This window comes from Corvus cornix, chromosome 2, assembly GCF_000738735.6.
Source record: "Corvus cornix cornix isolate S_Up_H32 chromosome 2, ASM73873v5, whole genome shotgun sequence".
NCBI lineage: Eukaryota > Metazoa > Chordata > Aves > Passeriformes > Corvidae > Corvus > Corvus cornix.
This window is the reverse complement of record NC_046333.1, coordinates 43,904,873-43,909,318: the sequence shown is the minus strand read 5'-3', so window position 1 is coordinate 43,909,318 and position 4,446 is coordinate 43,904,873.

Here is a 4,446-nt window from a genome sequence, read left to right as displayed (position 1 = left end):
TTTTTTGATGGTTTGCTTTTTCTTATGGGTAGCAGCATATTTTCACTTTGTACACTTGCTTTGTTAGTCAGCTTTTAGAAGACTTTCAGTGCCTGATTCAGCACTTGTAGAGAATTAATTGTGCAGCAATGCCAGGTCTGTTTGTAAGGATAATTCAGGCCACAACTTCTGAATCTGCTCCGAATGACGTGACACACTTCCCTCCCCAGTTCTACATTTACTATTTTTATAGAAGAGGAGCTGCTGTGTTGTGACTTCCTTCTCTTGCCGTTTGTCAGAAGTAAAAACCCCACCTTTTATGTGGTTTATGTAAGTTGGTTGTGTAGACGTTTTCTCATAATCCTGTTCAGCCCTGAGTTGAAAGTGTTGAGTGCAGCAGTCTTAGGAATTCCTCCCCTGAACCTGTATCCGTGCCCATATGGAGGTTGTTCAGCTAAAACTGTGCTTGCATGGGCTGTGTCCTCAAAAGCAGCACTGGCAAGCAGCAGCCAAGATGATGCATCTCCCCAGTCCTGCTGCATGAAGTACAGAGTTTTAGGGGACTCCAGGATGTACTGCTTGGAGAAAAGTCTCTGGAAAGGTTGCTCTTGTTACAGCTTGAGGTGTAATGGCCAATACCTGAGCCTTCCTAAATGAAGCTTCTTTGTCCAACTTTTAGAGAAACTCACCATAGAAATAAAGAAACCAACAAAAATCTGTAAGGAGTTTGTTAATTATCTGCATGGACAGTTCAAGTACTTAAGTGGTAGAGCTTCCTATTGTACATTTGAAGACATCAATCAGGAACAATATCAAAAGTGCTAAATTAATATTGAATTAGTAGAACGTTACACAGATAAGGCCTTCCCTTTGTTGGTGGCTCCTTTGCTTGAGTTACGTGTTTCAGGCATAGTTAACTAGGAAATGCAGCAAGTTCCTTGCCATCATTGTCTCCCTGTTCTGCATTAAATAGACATTGCAGAGACACTGAACCCACCAGCCACTTCCCAGCCTGCTGCAATAGTTGGTGTGAAGCACTTTGTTTTTCAAGCATAATGTCCCTGTGGTTGGCTAAAAACGCCTCGAGCCCAGCTGTAGTTCTCTCCAGAGAAGTCACTTCAACTCCAGCATACTCCAGTTGTACCCTCTTATTATCAGTCTGGTATGTTGTACAGCCTGGGAGATACTTACTGCTACATCCATGTGCACCTCATCCTTACAGTGCAGAGAGGCAGTCCTGCTGGGAAAGGCCAGGCCCTTGCTTTGAGTGAAGCACAGAGCTGCTCCTGGGCCTGTGTCAGAAGCTGGTAAATGAAATAATGCCAGCGCTTCCTGGGCATCGAAGAGAACAGGCCATACCTGCTGCCACTCGGAACACATGGAACTTAGGGACAGGCTCTGTTTTCCATCAGGAGGGGTGACTCTGATTGATGTATCTTTAAGAGTTGCCTTTTGGGGACAGTACTGTGATGAGGCTTTGCCCCTAAGTTTGTGCCTTCTGCTGCCTACAGCCTCATCCACTTAGGGCTGTGCTTCTGTTCTGTGCAGTGCCACCACCAGCTGCCATCACTGGCCCCCTGTGCAGCCACTGCACACCCAGAGGGGATGTCTCATTCAATTCCTCCTCCTCAAATGAGAGGAAGATTCTTTCTGAGTACCCGTATTTCAAGGAATGCTTCCTTGTTTGTTCACTCTAGAATGTAAATAGGAGGGCGTGCTTGTCATAAAAAATAACACCAAGGGGGTTTTGTGTTCACAGAGATCACAGCTGACATGTCAGAGCTTGATGCTTGAAAGAAGCAGGGTTTTCCTAGGAATGTGCAATACATTGCTATCAGGAAGTACTGGTGCCCTAAGATAGCCAATGCACTAGGCTCCTGTGTATTTTAACAGTGCCATGATGAAAAGATTCTGAGAAGCCTTTAAATGTTTTTCTTACGACTTCTGAATCATTTCATGAATTATAAACTGGTACACCCTTTTCTTCCCTTAATGCAGAGGCTTTCTGCAGCCCAAATTACATCTCTTTCACAAACCCCTCCTCAGACCTGCACCAAAATGTCCATTTAACAAAAGGCATTTTGAAATCCTTTGCTTCTGTAATCATCCTCTTTTCCCTCTAACCTCCTTCTGTCATCCCCTGTTACACTCAGCCTGAGTGCTGTGGGGCAAGGGCACATCTCTCTAATTGTGTGGGCTCACCCACTTGAACAGCAGGACGAAACACACACACACTGCCCCGAAACATGGACAAGAGTAATTATTTCATACCTCCCCACCATAGTGGTAACCTCTGGTACTGTGAGCAAGAAGTCCTTTCTTACCTTGCAATAAATGACATTTCTAAGCCAAGAAATCAGGAAAGTTGTTCACATCCCCTTCCTGTTGACAGTTAAGAATCTTTTGGAAGTCTCTTTCTAAAGAGTTTCATGGTCTTTTAGTGAAACATCAGTTTCACCTTAAAGTCTGTTAGTGGATCTGACTCTGCCATAATTGAAGGCAAAAATAACACCCCAGAAATATTAACCCATATAAACATATGTTCTACAAATAATGGAGTAAATGTGATATTGGCCTGCACTGGCAGGAACAGAGAGCAGCCCCTGCTATTCAGCTGCTACTGAGTTGGAGAAATAGTCTCATCACGCTGGTGAATCTTGTCATTGTAGAAAATGTTTATTCCTATTACACTTGTGCCATCAGCTAAGGAGCAACTGCAGAAGAAAAAGTAGAGTGATTTTTTTTTTGCAATAAAGGATGAGGAGTGAGAGACGTGCCCATCTTTACATTTATATTTAAACTTAAGGAGATGGTTGGTGAGTTACCTGGTGTTGCGGCCTTATTATACTTTATCTTTCTCTTCTTCCTGTGACACTTATTTTACCAGTTTGCCATGTGCTCATCTGGTGCAATGAGTATCAAATATCCCTATAGTATTTGCATCAATTAGCTGGAAAAAGAGTGGCTATTCAGTTATCATTACATCATTTTAGTTAGTAGGGTGCTTTTATAAGTGAGTAACAGAAAGCACTAAAAACTGAAAAGCCTTTTTTCCCCCTTCAGTGTATAGGTAAGGTACTGATTAGAGTCAGCACTACAGGCACCTGCCTGAGGCAGGAGGCTTTGGCAAGGATCACCCTTTAAAGCCAAAAGCACATCTCCAGTAACAGCCTCAGAGACATATGAATTGTGTCTACAATTCATAGGCATGTTGTTCGCTGGTATTCCTCATACTTTTGAGAACATTTATCAGCAAGAAATTAGTATCTGCTCTTTATACTCTTCAGATCTGGGAGGATGAAATTCCTGCATGAAAGGCTGATCATGCTTCATTTCTGCCCTATAATTGGCTCCCTGAGGCAAATGTAGAGTCACAGCAACTGCAAAGAAAAAGTAGGGTATCCAAACGCAGAGCCCTTCCTCTGCTCACCTCAGAACCTGAGGCTCACAGGGAGCCAAATTAGGGAGAAATGGGTCTATTGTTTTGTACTTAGCTTCATTTCCACACATATATTAAAGCTACTCTGGGCTATTGCATTTATACTGTTTTCAAGTGCACAGATCCAACAATCAAAGACATAATCCAAGTTGAAGTACCAGTCCCATTGTTTGTGCATTTAACCCCTCTTAACATACCTATTTTCATTATGATGCTTTAAGGGTTTGGATACCCTACCCATCATAGTTGTACCCCTCTGCCCCTGCTCCCTGCTGTTTGTTGCATTTGAAAAACCCTTTTCCATCTTTCATTTAATTCAGCCACTCCTCTTTGCCGTTCTTCATTTGCCTCATCCAGTCTTTCCTTAAACACCTGCAGGGACGGTGACTCCACCTTCACCATTTGCCTCACCACCACCGCCCTGGGCAGCCCATTGCAATGCCTGAGCTGGATTTTCTCCTTTGAACTTCTCCTGTGTAACAGCTGGTGGCTTGTTCAGATGACCACTTGCTGACTGCTCTTTCACTTCCCTGGCCACTCTGGTGGTCCTGCTTTTTCAGACCCAAAATGGCAAAGGCAGCTGAGCTAAACTGCAGATAACAACTGTGGAGCCTTGCTGCTGCTGCACCACACACCTGCCTTCCCCAGCCCTCATCACATCTGGACCATCTGTCTGAGGGATGATTTAGGCTCTCTCACTCTCCTTGGGACGGGGGCATGGTGCAAGCACACGCACAACTTCAGACAGCTGAACCAGCTCAGAGTAATTCAAAGTCACAACTTGGAACTGATTATGAGATTATAAACCCCAAAGCAGCTGCCCTTTTGAAACTGAAAAAACATGCAAGTTCTCTTCAACTCTTCCCAACCCTAAGCCAGCTTTTACAGGAACAAAGTTTTAAATCAAGCCTTCACTTAAACAAGTGCAACTTCCCCACAGGCCCTTCCATGCTGTCGGGAAAGGAAAACCAAGTAGCCAGTTCTCTAGCACCAGTAACTACTGCAAATTCAGTAGGAAGGAGCTTCCC